The sequence below is a fragment of the Rana temporaria genome, assembly GCF_905171775.1.
Source record: "Rana temporaria chromosome 3 unlocalized genomic scaffold, aRanTem1.1 chr3c, whole genome shotgun sequence".
Classification (NCBI taxonomy): domain Eukaryota; kingdom Metazoa; phylum Chordata; class Amphibia; order Anura; family Ranidae; genus Rana; species Rana temporaria.
In genome coordinates this window covers 215,686-233,548 of record NW_024404425.1, presented here as the reverse complement: position 1 = coordinate 233,548, position 17,863 = coordinate 215,686, and positions in this window count along the sequence as shown.

Here is a 17,863-nt window from a genome sequence, read left to right as displayed (position 1 = left end):
TATAGCTCAAGGGCGTTTCTGAATGAAGATCATTCATAGTCAGGTTGATTTGAAAATAACGTGTGAGTTTATTGTCACACAGGTGGCATCATAAACACAATGAAAAATAGTATAAAGTTCAGTTTTTTTTTTTTTTAAAGGTAAATTTTTATTTTGAAATTTTTGTACATACAAAACAGACAATACAACAAACACACATCCTAGGCGAACATCGCCCGGTACATCATTTTACAAAACTTTGGTAGCTGGTACACATTGAGCATTTTCATAAAAACACACAGAGAAAGGTGGGAGAAAAACAACAGAATCGTTAATTTACTCACTTAGATCTATTCAACGGGCAGAGGTATCAGTCAAAGTTCAAGGAGCAGGAGGTATGGTGATCTCGGAATCAACCCAAGAGCCCCAGACCTTCAAGAATTTTTTTGGACACCCTCTGGCCTCATATGTCATCTTATACAGCGGTATAGCACGATTGATGGTGGTGAGCCAAAAGGTAATGGTAGGTAAGGATGGAGACTTCCAGTGGAAGGTTATAGACTTCTTAGCATAGAACAGTACTATCCGCAGGAAGGTTTGCATATTCTTAGATATAGTCTCGTCATCAATGTGGCCCAGTAAACACCTCAGAGGATTACATATATTGGGTATCTCAGTCAGCGAGCTAATGAAGGCCGTGACCTCCGACCAGAACTTCCTAATCGGAGCACACTCCCACATCATATGAAAGAACGTGCCATCGGCCGCGCCGCATCGGGAGCATAGCGCTGAGGGGATTCTGCTGAGTTTGAACAGTAAGCATGGTGTGAAGTAGGATCTATATAACAGTTTGGTCTGTATTACCTTGTCACGGGACGAAATGACAGAAGGGACCTGGAGGGGCAATACCTCCTGCCAGATCTCCTCCGTCAGTTCAGGGATGTCGGCTCTCCAGCTAGCAGCCGCTTTGCTCAGCCTTTGAGTCGTAGTGTGCAGGAGAGACCCATAATATGTGGAGACTAACTTGGTGTGCGAGGGGTCAGTTAGTAGTCGCTCCAGCCGAGAAAGCTGGACGACTATGTTACGAAGGCCAAACTGCGTTGCTGCAGTGTGGCGTATCTGTAGGTAAAGGAAGTAAGCCGTGCGTGGCAGATTATAGTCTCTACGAAATTCCTCAAAAGTACGAAACACATTGCCTGAGAACAGATGTAAAATAGTTTTTACCCCCCTTTTCGACCAGTATCCCCCATCCGATCTACGGAAAAATTACGGAAGGTTCGGATACCCCCACAGTGGAGTGTTCGGTGAGTATGTATTACTGCTGGAGGGGACTTGCAATTTAGTGAGTTTAATAATCCGTAGAGTCATAGCTATAATACTCGTTCCCTCCCGCCCCCCAAGGGACATACGATGAATCAAATTTTGCAGGGATTCATAGGAGGTGAGGATGGCTGCCTCCAATGCAGTGGCTGCATTGTTGGCTTCGGGGTAAAACCACCAGTGTACGTGGGCCAATTGAGAGGCAATATAATACATTTGAAGGCAGGGGAGGGCCAATCTGCCCTCCAGTACTGGTAACTGAAGGGTGTCCTTGGCAATCCTGACCGCCCCCCCTCCCCACAAAAAGGAGGTGAGGATGGAATCTATCTCTTTGAATTTATTTTTAGTGACATACACCGGCGAATTACCCAAAACATACAGAAATCGTGGCAAGAAAGTCATCTTAAAAATATTAATTCTACCCAGTAATGTTAATGGAAGATTAGCCCAGGTTTTGAAAGTAGTTTTCAAGCGCCCTATGAGGGGGTCTAAATTAGTCTTGACATAGTAGGCCATGGGATGTTGTATTATGACTCCCAAGTACCGGAAGGAGCTGACTATCTGTAGTGGACAAGATGGTGGTAGCCGGACCGACGTCGCCTGGTCCATCATAAACAGAATGGACTTGTCCCAATTAACCTGGAATCCCGAAAAGTGGCCAAACCTCCCAATGAGATCCAGCAGGGCCGGGAGGGACGACTGGGGGTCCGACAAGTATATTAACATGTCATCAGCGTAGAGAGATACCTTCTCCTCTAGACCCCCGATCGTCAGCCCCGCGACTGCCCCACAGGACCTCACCAATGCCGCCAGAGGCTCTATTGCCAGCGCAAAGAGCAGCGGCGACAGAGGGCACCCCTGTCTGGTGCCTCTCTTTATTGGAAAGGGATCAGATATGGCTGCGTTCACTCTTAGTCTAGCAGTGGGCTTCGAGTACAGTAGTTGCACCCACCTGATAAAGGTATTGCCGAATCCAAACTTCGCCAGGACCTCCAGCAGGTAAGGCCATTCGACCGAGTCAAATGCCTTATGTGCATCTAAGGACAGAACGGCCCTAGAGCCCATCTCTTCATGGGTTGCCTGAAGATTAGTGAATAATCTACGTAGGTTGATGGAGGTCGATCGCCCCGGGATGAACCCGGTTTGGTCTGCACCAATAATGGTAGTAATGACCGTGTTCAGTCGCCGGGCAAGTACCTTTGCTAGAATTTTTACGTCCGAATTAATGAGTGAGATCGGCCTGTAAGATTCACAGAGGAGGTGATCCTTGTGTGGCTTAGGAATAAGGACAATCAGTGCCTCTGACATAGAAGGCGGCAGCTGCCCCGTCCTGATAGCAAAATCATACACCCTGCCCAGATGAGGCACAAGCAGATCCCTGTACTGCATATACCACTCGATGGGGAAACCATCCAATCCCGGTGTTTTGTTTCTGGCAAAGGATTGGATAGCCTCCCCAATTTCCTCAGCCGTCAGAGGAGCGTCAAGGAGTGTCGCCTGTTGGGCCTGAAGCCTAGGCAGTGAGATTTCAGAAAGATAGTCATCCAATTCCACAATTGTGTAATGTGCTCTAGTAGCATAAAGGGAAGAATAAAATGTGACAAAGGCCTCCATGATCTCCTTATTCTGTTCTACTACAATTCCCCCGGAATCCTTAATCCTAGGTATACTACAAGGCTGGTAGTCCGGTCTGGAGAGATACGCCAGGAGGCGACTGTTTTTATCCCCAAACTCAAAGATCCGCTGATTCTGATACAGCAGCTTCTTCTGAGTACGCTCCAAAAGCACCAGGTCCAGTTCCCTGGCCCCATGCTTCCAAGCGGTGTGTGTCTCAGGAGAGGGGGTCGCTGAATAAGCGGCCTCTGCCTCTCTGAGAGACCTCTCTGCATCTGTCAGTCTCGATAGCGAGGCCTTGCGCGTCTGACCAATGGCCGCAGCAAAAGAGCCACGTGTGGTGGCCTTAAAGGCGTCCCACACCATCGGAACTGAGGCGCTCTGCCTGTTAGTCACCCAGTAGGAACCCATCTCTGTCATACACTGGTTCACCACAACCTCATCCGCCAACCATAACGGGCTCAGTCGCCACACTCGATAGGAGGAGGGAGAGGTGCCCAGGGCGAGGTCCACCAACAAAGGGGAATGATCAGACACCGCCCTAGGGAGGTACTTGACCTCAGTCACCGAATTCAACAGATCTGACGAGACCAAACATAAATCAATACGGGATAAAGTACCGTGAGACTCAGAATGACAAGAATACTCCCTCCCATCCGCATGCTTCCACCTCCAGACCTCCACCAAGTCAAATTGAGTTAAAAAGGATCCCAAGGGGGTGGGAGGTAGTGTAGAGCAACGCAACCTATCTATGGAATTATCCAATACTGTATTGTAGTCACCCGCTATCAATAAGGGACCCTCCGCTATCGCCAATATGGAGTTCATTACCCGCTCAAAGAATACTTTAGTGAATGGGGGCGGAGCATATAAGCTAGTTAACGTATATGGTTTACCCATGAATTCCATAACGACAATCACAAAGCAACCATTAGGATCAAGCTTAACATGTTTAATGCTAACTGGTGCAGATTTGGCAATAAGGATGGAAGTGCCCCTGGCATAAGTAGAGTATGTGGAGTGGAGAGCATAAGCGATTTTCGCCCACTTAAGGGCCATTACTCTAGAGCCCTGGAGGTGGGTTTCCTGGAGTAGGATCACATGCGGATTATGACGTGCCAAATATTCAAACATCAACGATCTTTTCACTTTTGAATTAAGCCCCCGTACATTCCACGACACAAAACGTAATTTAGACATGAAAAAGCATGTAGTGTATGGCTGGAGGAACCCATTCCTCGCCGCACGCCGGGAGTGGCCAGAAACTGGCGCCCGACGCACCACGAGGGATGCGTACACTAAGGAGTAAGTCAGAAACATATAACAATGCTCCAGCAATACATAGTATCAGGTGCATAGTAGCAAGGCCAGCTAGTCCGGCCCATAGATAGACATGCAACAACAAGTACCAGCATTTCAGAAAAAGTGCAAAAAACACAAAAACAGTCCCGAACAAAAGTCCCTGAACAGCCCAACCCACCCTAACCCTCCCGGCTCCCAAACCCAAACATATGAGAGCTTTGTTCCCAAAACTAAAATTGCAAGGCGGGGTGGCCATGACTCAAACCCCCCAACAACAATCCCTGAGAAGTGGTAGAGGTCCTTAGACGCTGGCTGCTGTCCGCAACCGCACAGAACAAACATATCAGGTGATCCCAAATCAGGATGGAGGATTCAAAAAACATCAGGTAAGGTGTTCAAGAAATGGGGGTAGAAAAGGCAAAGAAAATAATAGTTAATGCATCAGCAGTAACAGGCAGGGCCGGTGCTAGACTATTTTGCGCCCTAGGCGAGACCAGCTACTTGCGCCCCCCCCCCCCCCAAATTTTTTTTTTTTTAAAATGAATTAAATTTTAGCACCAGAACTGGTCCAGGTGGAGAAGGGGTTCAGCCAGATGAAGGGATAGAGCCAGGTGGACAGGAGGGGGGGGGGGTGCAGGTAGGTGGAGGGATAGAGCCAGGTGGAGAGGAGAGGTGCAGCCAGGTGGAGAGGAGAGGTGCAGCCAGGTGGAGTGGAGTGGAGAGGAGAGGTGCAGCCAGGTGGAGTGGAGAGGTGCAGCCAGGTGGGGTGGAGTGGAGAGGAGAGGTGCAGCCAGGTGGAGTGGAGTGGAGTGGAGAGGAGAGGTGCAGCCAGGTGGAGTGGAGAGGTGCAGCCAGGTGGGGTGGAGTGGAGAGGAGAGGTGCAGCCAGGTGGAGTGGAGAGGTGCAGCCAGGTGGAGAGGAGAGGTGCAGCCACTTGGAGTGGAGAGGAGAGGAGAGGAGAGGTGCAGCCAGGTGGGGTGGAGTAGAGAGGAGAGGTGCAGCCAGGTGGGGTGGAGTGGAGAGGAGAGGTGCAGCCAGGTGGAGTGGAGAGGAGAGGTGCAGCCAGGTGGGGTGGAGTAGAGAGGAGAGGTGCAGCCAGGTGGGGTGGAGTGGAGAGGAGAGGTGCAGCCAGGTGGGGTGGAGTGGAGAGGAGAGGTGCAGCCAGGTGGAGTGGAGAGGAGAGGAGAGGTGCAGCCAGGTGGGGTGGAGTGGAGAGGAGAGGTGCAGCCAGGTGGAGTGGAGAGGTGCAGCCAGGTGGAGAGGAGAGGTGCAGCCACTTGGAGTGGAGAGGAGAGGAGAGGTGCAGCCAGGTGGGGTGGAGTAGAGAGGAGAGGTGCAGCCAGGTGGGGTGGAGTGGAGAGGAGAGGTGCAGCCAGGTGGAGAGGAGAGGTGCAGCCAGGTGGAGAGGAGAGGTGCAGCCAGGTGGAGAGGAGGAGGGGGGTTCAGTCAGGTGGACAGCAGAGGGAAAGTGCAGCCAGGTGGACAGCAGAGGGGAAGTGCAGCCAGGTGGACAGCAGAGGAGGGGGTGCAGCCAGGTGGACAGCAGAGGAGGGGGTGCAGCCAGGTGGACAGCAGAGGGGAAGTGCAGACAGGTGGACAGCAGAGGAGGGGTGCAGCCAGGTGGACAGAAGAGGGAAAGTGAAGCCAGGTGGAGAGCAGAGGGGAAGTGCAGCCAGGTGGAGAGCAGAGGGGAAGTGCAGCCAGGTGGAGAGCAGAGGGGAAGTGCAGCCAGGTGGAGAGCAGAGGGGAAGTGCAGCCAGGTGGAGAGCAGAGGGGAAGTGCAGCCAGGTGGAGAGCAGAGGGGAAGTGCAGCCAGGTGGACAGCAGAGGAGGGGTGCAGCCAGGTGGAGAGCAGAGGGGAAGTGCAGCCAGGTGGAGAGCAGAGGGGAAGTGCAGCCAGGTGGAGAGCAGAGGGGAAGTGCAGCCAGGTGGAGAGCAGAGGGGAAGTGCAGCCAGGTGGAGAGCAGAGGGGAAGTGCAGCCAGGTGGAGAGCAGAGGGGAAGTGCAGCCAGGTGGACAGCAGAGGAGGGGGTGCAGCCAGGTGGACAGCAGAGGAGGGGGTGCAGCCAGGTGGAAAGCAGAGGAGGGGGTGCAGCCAGGTGGACAGCAGAGGAGGGGGTGCAGCCAGGTGGACAGCAGAGGAGGGGGTGCAGCCAGGTGGACAGCAGAGGAGGGGGTGCAGCCAGGTGGACAGCAGAGGAGGGGGTGCAGCCAGGTGGACAGCAGAGGAGGGGGTGCAGCCAGGTGGACAGCAGAGGGGAAGGGCAGCCAGGTGGACAGCAGATGAGGGGGTGCAGCCAGGTGGACAGCAGAGGAGGGGGTGCAGCCAGGTGGACAGCAGAGGAGGGGGTGCAGCCAGGTGGACAGCAGAGGGGAAGGGCAGCCAGGTGGACAGCAGAGGGGAAGGGCAGCCAGGTGGACAGCAGAGGGGAAGGGCAGCCAGGTGGACAGCAGAGGGGAAGTGCAGCCAGGTGGACAGAAGAGGGAAAGTGCAGCCAGGTGGAGAGCAGAGGGAGGGGGGTGCAGCCAGGTGGAGAGCAGAGGAGGGGGTGCAGCCAGGTGGACAGCAGAGGAGGGGGTGCAGCCAGGTGGACAGCAGAGGAGGGGGTGCAGCCAGGTGGACAGCAGAGGAGGGGGTGCAGCCAGGTGGACAGCAGAGGAGGGGGTGCAGCCAGGTGGACAGCAGAGGAGGGGGTGCAGCCAGGTGGACAGCAGAGGAGGGGGTGCAGCCAGGTGGACAGCAGAGGAGGGGGTGCAGCCAGGTGGACAGCAGAGGAGGGGGTGCAGCCAGGTGGACAGCAGAGGAGGGGGTGCAGCCAGGTGGACAGCAGAGGAGGGGGTGCAGCCAGGTGGACAGCAGAGGGGAAGGGCAGCCAGGTGGACAGCAGAGGGGAAGGGCAGCCAGGTGGACAGCAGAGGGGAAGGGCAGCCAGGTGGACAGCAGAGGGGAAGTGCAGCCAGGTGGACAGCAGAGGAGGGGAAGTGCAGCCAGGTGGAGAGCAGAGGGGGGGGGGGTGCAGCGTGGTGGAGGGAGAATATAGCAAAGTGGACAGCTAGGTGGATGGATGCAGCCAAGTGGAGGGGGTCACACACCAGTGATAAGATCATCCCCAGCGCTTCCCCCACCACCTGACAAGTTCCTACCTTGGAGCACTTCTTTCCATCTTCCTCCACGTGTCACAGGCTGGGTAAGCTGCAGGATCAGCTTTGCTTTGGGCTCCACACTCCTCCAGGACAAGTGGCTTCGGCCCAGCGTGTGGCCAGTCTAGGCCTGGGTGGATCCATTCTGGGTGTCTATGCCCTGCTCCTCCAATGGTTGCACATCACCCAGAGAGGGAGGCGGGGCGGGCAGAGAGCTGACACCCACGGCTGCTGCTGCTGCCTGCTGGACATCAGCATGGTCACCTCTGGCTTAGTGCAGCGAAGGGGACGATCTGTCTGCTTCTTCTCCCTGCCTAGTCACTCTGCAGCCAGCCATATAGAGCCCTTCCGCTACACTCCGCATGAGTCACCATCGGCTGAGGAGGAACCGATCTTCTGTAGAAGACCCAGCAGCTGTGGCAGCGCTCCCTGTCGGCAGTGCGCTCTAGGCGGCTGCTTAGTTCGCCTAGTGGGAGCGCCGGCCCTGGTAACAGGATGACCACAGCCCTCCAGGCTGGACACATAGTGTGCAAACAATGGCACAGGGGAGTACCCCACCACCCCGGGGAGTACCCCACCACCCCAAAATATTTGAGAGAAGGGTTGTCAAGGAAAGTACACTCAGCATGTTCACTTTCAGTGTGGGGGCGACCTTCGGTCCTGGTTCCTGCGTTCCGGACGTCCCAGGGTGTCCACCCAGTGGGATGCCTCCTTAGGATCAGTAAAGAAGTAGGCCTTGCCCTGGTAGATGATTCTTAGACGAGCAGGATACAGCATGCCATAGGGAAGCTGAAGCTCACGGAGCCTGCGTTTAATGACAATGAAGGTGGCCCGTTGCTTTTGTGTGGCTACTGAGAAATCAGGAAAAATGGTTATTCCGCTTCCATTAAAGGACACTCTTCCCTTCTCCCTGGCAGCTCTGAGAACAGCCTCCCTGTCCCTGAAATGAAGCAGCTTGATAATCATGGCCCGTGGTGGGGCCCCAGGAGGAAGGGGGCGCATGGGGACTCTGTGTGCCCTTTCAATGGCGAATAGTGGCGAGAAGGTGGGAGCGCCAAACGTGGAGATCAGCCATCTTTCCATAAACATTTCTGGGGTCCTACCCTCAGACCCCTCTGGGAACCCCAGGAAGCGAAGGTTACTCCTCCGTAAACGGTCTTCCATTTCAGTGAGTCTATCTGTAGTGTATTCCTGGGCCTGGCGCAGCTCCCTGACAGAGCCCTGCAATGGATGGATCTCATCCTCTAGTGTACTGATGCGTTGTTCAGCATTAGACACTCTATGGCTGAGGTTGTGGACATCCTGCTTCAGAAAGGATAAGTCAGTTTTAATAGAATCCATTTGAGTGGTCAGGGATGCATGGCTATGCTGGATGGCAGCCATGATCTGAGACAGGGATGGCTCTGTGGGGCCTACATCAGCAGCATCCATGTCAGTGTTCTCATGGTCAGAGTCCCTGGCTGGTAGTATGAGGAAGGGGTCTTCTGGGCTCAGAATAGGGGGTGAACAGTGTGACTCACCCTTCCCTGCTGGTTTTTGCCTCGGTATAGCCCTGGAGGAGGATGGCTGGCTGCATAAGCCTGCAGCATGGTGGTGACCAGCACCATCTTTCCCAGTTTCACATGGTGGGGGCTGCAGGACGAATCCTGAGGCTTCCTCCATCGGTGGGCCGTATTTGACCATCTCCCGACGGGCACAAGGCTTCCTGGAAGCTGTAGGGATCGGTGGAATCCTCGGATGGCAATCGGTTCAGCAGGATTGAGGTAGGATTGTGTGCAGCATGGACAGAGCTCAGGCAAAGCACTTCCTCACATCATGGTCGTTGGCCACTCCCACCGTATAAAGTTCAGTTTAGCGTAGATGAAAATATATGGAATTGAATAGTGCTGTAGCAAGCTTATGAAAGCATGTGTGCTGTCTCAGGCCATCTTTGTCTTCAGAGCTGGAGAAGAAACAGGAAATGACGTTCTTCTGTTCATCTGTTCTCCTCGTCCATCTGAGTAAATATGTCAGTGTTGTCTTTCGAAGTGGGTGTGAGAGAAACTGTGTGTTTGAATGTCAGTGTCATGAAAGTGTGTGGTGTAAGAATGAGTGTCTTGAGCCTTCTTAGCAAAGCATATATATATATGTTACAAATGAACATCGTGACCTCATACGGTCCAGACTTAGACCCTTGTATGGCATACATTAATCACTGCTATGTTCAGCAATATATTATACCAAGAAAAGATTTTAGCACATACGAGTGTCGTATGGAGTTTGATTGACAGGCACACATGTGACACTCTATACTTAGGCCTCGTACACACGGCCGAGGAACTCGACGTGCCAAACACATCGAGTTCCTCGGCGTGTTCAGTCCTGGAGCCGCCGAGGAGCTCGGCGGGCCGAGTTCTCCCATATAACAACGAGGAAATAGAGAACATGTTCTCTATATCCTCGCCGAGGTCCTCGTCGGCTTCCTTGGCCAAAAGTGTACACACGGCCGGGTTTCTCGGCAGAATTCAGCTCTGAACCGAGTTTCTGGCTGAATTCTGCCGAGAAACTCGGTCGTGTGTACGGGGCCTGAGAGTATACTGAGTAGTGTGCAGATGATGCAATGTCATAAAACATATATTATCAGCTATAAAGCTATAACTTCATTAAGTAACTATATACCAATACATACTAGTATAAATACGATTTTACTAAACTAGCTTAACAATAGAAATGAACTAGTATATTATTGATATCACTATGTAAATACAGATCTATTCTGAATCTATTCTTGTCACCCTACACCAGGATTCCTTATATGTCATTCTCAAATTGACTATCCGTAATGCTCAGTTTTTGGATTGAAGAATTATGTCATATCAATTGAACAAGGCCATTCACTCATACCTAATTACTATGATTAATCATAAAACCAAATATGTTTTGCAAGCTTGCCATAAATTATGAATTGCCGAATTATGAATTTGAAATAATATTCTAACAATCACCCCTGAATTATGATTAATCATACTAAATCATTAAATACACACATACATAACCATTTGTATCTAATTTTCTCCACCTTGTATCAAACGATTGGACACGATATTCCTCAGAACTGAAGCAACTAGAAATATTTCTTTTTCCTAAATGCTTTACTCTTAACTCCTCTAAGATCTATCTATTCAAAATCTTAAAATAATGGTATAGATTTTAAAAATGTATAACATAATGATGACTAATATCAATAATTATTAATATTAATAATAATAATAATAATAATGAAAATTATTATTATTAAAATAAGTAAATAATGCAATAATATATTTCCATATATGTGCTCAAATAATATTTTAGCTCTTTGGAAATATACTTTACACTCTAAAACTTTCAAAACTTTCCATTGTTCCATTAATGATATGTTTCTTAAGTTATGAACAAAAAATGTTCTATTAACTAGAATGATTGTGCTAACATTCAATATGTGAATAAATAAAAATAAATAAAAATAATAATCCTAACTTCATGTGAACATTAATATCATAATAATTGGATAATCAAAAAATGTATATGTATATGTGGACAAATGTTTCAGTCCTAAATTGTTTATCTATAGTAGATAGATAAAGTTCCTTCCGATTAATGTTTCTTCATGAAAATTTCTTCAAGTTCCGTTAGGTTAGAAAAACCTTGATGAATAAGATAAAATAGTTCATAAATATGAAATATAAATCTTTTGTCAAATATTCTTCCAAAAAGGATCTCTTCTTTTAACTTCGAATTTCTTGATATTCTCTTTGCTCTTTATAGGAGCTTGTTATCCTCCATATTTGTTTGATTTGTAGATGCCATATTTGTAAAAGAGAGGCAGTATCATTACTCAGGAATAAAATATTTATATTAATTCTTGTACATTTTCCTATTTTTCTCAACAAATATTAAAACATTATGAGACAATAACTTTGTGAATTTGTTAAAACTATATGTGAAATACTATCTCATATTTTCCTTCAAAGAGATCTTCTGTGTGACTATGTACTTCTACGTACTTCTATGTACTGTCCTTATCCTGTCTAAAAATGACCCAAATTATAAAAATGTACTGTGAGGTTTAGGTATGTCAGGACGCAATATTTCATTTTTTGGTCATGATACAAATTTTATTTCTAACGAACAAAGTTAGATTTCATATCACCCCAGAGATGACAATGGACTATGCCTTTGTTCTCACCTCTAAACGATTAGAAATATGCATAACTGTATTCTGTGTTGGAGTTCTTACTTTAGTGTCAGAGTGTTCTGCAAGTACTTCAATGCATTTCTCAGCTCTTACGCTGGAAATCTGAGAAAAAGACTTCTCAGCTACAGCTGTATAAACATGTGCTGGTGTAAATTCCTGTAGATGTCTTTCGTTCCCATCTATCTGAATGTGTATTTGTAATAAAGCTCTGAACCAAAGAGGATATACTTTCCTAATTTTTCTAAAATTACCTTCATCAAAAATACCTTTTAATGAGCAGTCAGGTGTCCGTACAATGATTTTGTTTGATTTCACTATGCTCTCTGTAACTTTAATTGAATAGTAAACACTTAGACCCCGTACACACGACCGAACATGTCTGCTGAAACTGGTCCGCGGACCAGTTTCAGCAGACATGTTCGGTCGTGTGTAGGCCCGAGCGGACAGGATTCCAGCATACATTTGCCCGCCGGGCCTTTTTCCAGCGGGCAAATATTTCTGGACTTGTTTTAAAACAGCCCGCTGAAATCCTGCCCGCTCGGACATGTTCGGTCGTCTGTACAGACCTACCGTACATGTCCGAGCGCCCGCCATCCCTCGCATGCCTTCGAATGACTTCGACGCATGCGTGGAAGCATTGAACTGGCAGGGCCACCCACGTCGCCGCGTCATTGTCGCCGCGACGGCGCGGCCACGCCCGCGTATTGTTTACGCGCGGATTTCTGTATGATGGTGAGTACAGCCACCATACAGAAATCCCCGGGCAGACATGTACGGTGAAAACGGTTCGGCGGACCAGTTTCATCGTACATGTATGCTCGTCTGTACAAGGCATTAGAAGTTGCTTCACACCTGGCTCAAAAGTTTTTTCCAAAAATGATAAAACTCTGGAGAAATAGGCAATTATTTCCTCCTTACCTTCTTGTAACTGAAACAATGTTACTGAGATGGCATTCTCAGATACATGAGTTTTCAAAACAAACAATGTTTCAGAACAAACCTCTATTGTACTTAATGCTGGAGCATTCTGCAAATCTTTTTTCAACACTTCAAAAGCATTTTTCTCATTTGGACCCCACTGGTCAACTATTTTACCTTTATTCCTTAAAAGATTATTTAGTGGATTAACTTTTTCTGCGAAACAGTGTACAAACTCTTTGCAATGATTTATTTTATGCAAAAATGTATGCAATGCCTTGTAAGTTGTTGGAGTTGGGATAACAGTAATATCTCTAACTGTTTCTTGCAACAATTGTCTCTTTCCTTGACTAATTTGCATGTGAAGGAATTTCACTTGACTTTTCATCAGCTGAACTTTTGTCGTGTTTAATTTTAAACCTTCAGCTTGTAACATCATAAACAATTCAGACAAAAGAGCCATATGTTCATCGATATTCTGAGTACTCAGCAAAATCGTATCCACGTGCTGACAAATGCAATCTGGCCTAGAAAATTTAGAAAGTATTGTTGCTATAGTTTCATGAACTATACCATCACCAATACCTAGATCAGGTATTAATCGAGTGAACGTATAAGTCTCTTTTCTAAATGTGAATGCAAGTTTGTATTGACAACTTTTAGTTAAAGGAATGGAAAAATGGCTACCAGCGATTTCTAGTACAGAAAACACTTTGTTCTCAACATTCAAATGTAATTTTATGTTAGATTTATCAGGAAGAACTGGGCTATTTGTGACGTGTTTATCCAATGTTCTTACGTCAACTGATAAAGAATATGAATTATCAATATTTTTGATAGGCCAAATACAGTTATTTACCACTGATTTAGCTTTCTTTACAATTCCTAGTTGTACAAATTCTTGAATAATGTCAGAAAGTGGACCAATTGATTCTGGTGGTAACTCACTCTGATCAAGAGGTTCTGGATCCTTCCCTTCAATATTTAATTCGGCACTTTTCAAAGTTCCAATGTCATTTTTGAACTTTGACCACAAACTTGGAAAAGATTGTACCACTTCCTTTAAAGCACAATTTTCATCAACATCGGGCCACTTTTGTTCTGTAGACATATTGGTAATGGAACCAACATTACGGTATACAGAGGGATCAATCAGCACTGATTTGGGCCTAGATGGATCTTTCCAAATACTTTTATTAGCCAAATCAATCACCCACTTTTGTTTATTGATTACATCAATGCCAAGTATATTCTCTGCTTCGTGACAGACCCAAATGTTAATATTAGTTTTCACAAATCCAGGTACTTCAAATGTTACATTGGATACCTGTCTAGCAGTGGAATTACCTGTATTATTAAAACCCGCTATATTACACATAGGAGAATTTGGTTTCACAGGTATGTTTTCTTTGATAAGGGTAATCTCAGATCCACTGTCTAAGAGACAATTAATATGTTTACCATTTATCAAACATTGTAAATATGGCCTCCCATTCTCGTCCAAAATAATTGGTGCTACATATTGTAATAGCAGAGAAATTGAATCCGGGTGTGATTCTATTTTTGGCAATGGCAATAAACCTTCTCTTTCTGTGACAGCTCCTTTTGCCATATTGTCTGAACTACTGTGAACAGTCAAATTACTGATCTGTTTGACTTCAGTGTCATAAGGCAATTGAGTGAAAATGTTATCTTGACATGAAAAATCAGGTTGTACAAAAGTTGATTTTTCATACTCCATATGTTTAGTTCTTATTTGTAAGTCACTCTTAAACTTAAAGCAATGTTTTTTCATATGGCCAGTTCCATGACAGTAAAAACACATCATGGGGTCGTCTCCTTGCCTCACTTGACTGCACCTGTCCTTGTCATTCCTGATGAGACCTGTCGGTTCTGACACGTCTGTAGCTTGACTATTTTTGTCACATTGAATAATAGCAACTTTGTGTGCGAGACTGCTTTGATTCAATTGTCTCCTAATTTTGTCAATGAAGCTTACTATAGCATTTAAATTTTGACGTTCCTGTGCTATGGCCACTGAAGTTGGGTCAAGGTATTTAATTTTTTTTATGAAAGCCATTTTTAAACCTGGGTCAGTTTCATCATCTACTCCAGTTATCCCTTCTACCCCCGAGTGATTCCATTGGGTTTATTGAAAGCTGCTTATCTTGCAGCCATAAGGTAATTTGCTAGCACAACTTTGGGTGTCACCATACACCGAAAATTCACCAACAAGTCACCTTGCCACCTGCTGATGTCATTTAGCACCCAGCACTTCACTCGCACTTTGCAATTTATTTTGATTAAATTGCATTACCTCTTGGACTGAGTCGCAGTTGCATCATCCATCATTGGTGTATATCAGTTATGTCCAGTCACTCATTTTGATTGGAGCATAACACCACCCTGCGATTTCCTCTGCGACTGCATATACTATTATCTTTACGTTGTGATTGTATTTATGCACCTGAGTCACCTTATCTGCATTGTTTGCACATTCATTCAGTTCACCTTTGGATGCACCTTCCAAGACAATGAAACAAAGAAAGTTACCACTCCAGGTGGATTGTGTTAGGATGATCAGTATGGTCTCAGGAGATCAAGGGTGCTGGCAATGCACAAGGCAACAAATGGAAAAAGAAAATATGGACAGCCGCACTCCAAAAAACCTTGATGGTTGTCTTTATTAAAAAAAAAAAGAAAAAATTCACTACAAGTCACAGCACACAACACGGGAGTAAAACCCCTGATGCGTTTCCCACTATAAATTAGTGCTTAATCATAGCTATGATTAAGCACTAATTTATAGTGTGAAACGCGTCAGTTGTTTTACTCCCGTATTGTGTGCTGTGACTTGTAGTGCATTTTTCCTTTTTTTTTAATAAAGACAACTATCAAGGTTTTTTGGAGTGCGGCTGTCCATATTTTTTTTTCCATTTGGATGCACCTTATCTTAGCATTTATAGAGATTTTTATTTTTCAGTCAGTCTATTTGCATATTTGCACATTCATTTATCAATTATAGGGGCAGATCCTCAAAGATCTGCACCGGCGCAGCGTATCTGAGATACGATACACCGCCGTAACTTACCTGGCTTTGGTTTAAATCCAGAAAGAATTTGGCGGCGTAGTGTATCTCTCGCGGCGTAAGGGCGCGGAATTCAAATGCGGCGAGTAGGGGGCATGTTTCATTTAAATGAAGCGCGTCCCCGCGCTGAACGAACTGCGCATGCCCCGTCCGTCAAAACTCCCAGGGTGCATTGCTCCAAATGACGTCGCAAGGACGTCATTTTTTTCGGCGTGAACGTAAATGGCGTCCAGCTCCATTCACGCACGACTTACGCAAACAAAGAAAAATGTTCAAAATTATATGCGGGAACGACGGCCATACTTAACATTGAGTACGCCACCAGATAGCAACTTTAACTATACGCCGGAAAAAGCCGAACGGAAACGACGTAAAAGAATGCGACGGCCGCTCGTACGTTCGTGGATCGTCGGAAATAGCTAATTTGCATACTCGCCGCGGATTACGACGTGAAGGCCACCCAGCGCCCGCCGGAAAATTGCATCTTAGATCCGACGGCGTACTAAGGAGTACGCCTGTCGGATCTAACACAGATGCCGTCGTATCTTGTTTGGTGGAAAATTTGAAATTACGCGGCGGATCAACAGATACGCCGGCGTAATTTCTTTGAGGATCTGCCCCATAGTATTTTGGTTATTTATACATTTTACCAATTACACCATTCTATGCTATTGGAGCGCAACACCATCTCTTGATTTTTTCCACTATTCCATTATATTAACTTGTTATTTTTGTATTATATATTTCTTTGCACATTTTTGCAATTTTTTCCCTTTTTTTTTTTGGAAAGTATTTGATTTCTATTTGCACATTTGAATATTTGCACAATTGTCATTATTTACACATGTTGCTTGTTGGAATCATTATTGGCACTTCGATTGATTTAATCAGTAAATATATATACACTTTTAGCTATTATTATTTTATTTTATTTATGAGGATTTATTGTTTATGCAGTAAGCGCCACATTCCTGTTATTGCCATTTATTTTTAGTGTGAGAACACCTTTAAGGTTGGCAGCAACTCATCTAGATTTTACATTATTGATTGGTTTGCGCATTAGTATTCCCTACTTAGATACCCGGAGGTAACTCGGGGACGACATGTCGGCGGCCAGTGCTGTGTCGGGCACTAGAGCGGGGGCTTAAATCCCAGGTGAGTATTACATAATGAGCTAGTATGCTATGCATACTAGCTCGTTATGCCTTTGTCTTGCAGGTGTTATTTATTTATTTATTTTTAAAAGTCTATTGTTCCTACACTACCAAGATGCGGCCATGCTGGGTATTGGCAGGCCCGTCGGAACAGGACAAGCAAAGCAAGCATTTGCTTGGGGCCCCCGAGCTGGCTGGGGCCCCCAAGAAGGGCTGTAGCCCCGAATATGTGACCCATAGCCGTGCGTCTCTTATCAGGTGCTGTGACTGTGTGTCAATATAGGAGAGAGAATTGCTCACTATTCTCTAAATGCAGGGGAGGCTTCCGCCTTTAGTTCACACCCCTCCTCTCTCATTGGCTCCAGAGAAGCTGAATTTGTGGCGCCAAATCCTCGAGTCTTGAGCAGGAGAGGAGTTGGAAGAAGGATGGGAAATCCTGAGCGAGGGAGGAGGAGACCCAGGAGCCTGGACCCTGAGCAGGCAGCGATCTGTACAGAAAGGAGAAACTCGATCTCTTCCATGCCTGTGTGTGTGTCAGGCAGCACCCGAGTCTCCCCCCCTCCCCTCCCTGGGGGGAGGACAGAGCAAGCAGGACAGCACAGTGGCGATCATTGCTATCTATAGAGTGGACACAGGAGCTCCCCAAAGCAAGATAACAGGACGGATGTCAGACTGAATTCTTCTCCTGTGAGTCACACTTGTTCTGCCTTCCACACTGTATTGATATGTACTTTAAACGTGCCCTGTACCTCAGCAGGGCAGGCATGGTGAAAGTGAAAGTACAATTCTTGAATATGTTAGAAATATAATGGGATTGTACAGATACTACCAGGGGCGGACTGACCATTGAGGCACCCGGACACTGCCTGAGGGCCCCATGCCACTAGGGGGCCCCATCAGGGTTGCCAGGCTCAGTAAAACCAGGGACAGTATGTAAAAACCTGTTTTTTTTTTTTTACATCTTTCCCTGATATATCCGTTACTGACATGCTTTTGATGTGAAAATCCTGAGATTTTAGCTGCCCCACCTCTGCACTGCCTCTTGGCATGGTGGCCATCTGTAAGCCCGGGGGCCCCATAATCTTCTATTGCCCGGGGGCCCCATGAGTTGTCAGTCCGCCCCTGGATACT